We start from the raw sequence: 285 nt of genomic DNA, 5'->3' as shown, positions 1-285 counted from the left end.
TGGGCCCCTCCTTTTTTTGGCCCCTCCCCCTTCTGAGCCCCCTCCTGAGCCCCTTCCTCTTCCAAGCCAACAATCTCTGTGCCCCTCCTTTCAGAGCCCTTTCCCCTCCAAGCCCTCTCTTCCATCAAGCCCCTCCCCTCTCTGAGTATCCTCCCCTTCCTGGGCCCCCTTCTACTACTGAGCCCTCCATCCTCCAGCTCCCTCTCTGATCCCCTTTCCATTCCTCTCTCTGACCCCTAGCCTTTCTCTTGCCTTTGCCCCTCTCTGAGTACCCTCCTCTCCCCC

This window comes from Myotis davidii, unplaced genomic scaffold (assembly GCF_000327345.1).
Source record: "Myotis davidii unplaced genomic scaffold, ASM32734v1 scaffold921, whole genome shotgun sequence".
In the NCBI taxonomy this organism is placed as follows: domain Eukaryota; kingdom Metazoa; phylum Chordata; class Mammalia; order Chiroptera; family Vespertilionidae; genus Myotis; species Myotis davidii.
The sequence above is the reverse complement of the archived record's forward strand: the minus strand, read 5'-3'. Positions refer to the sequence as shown.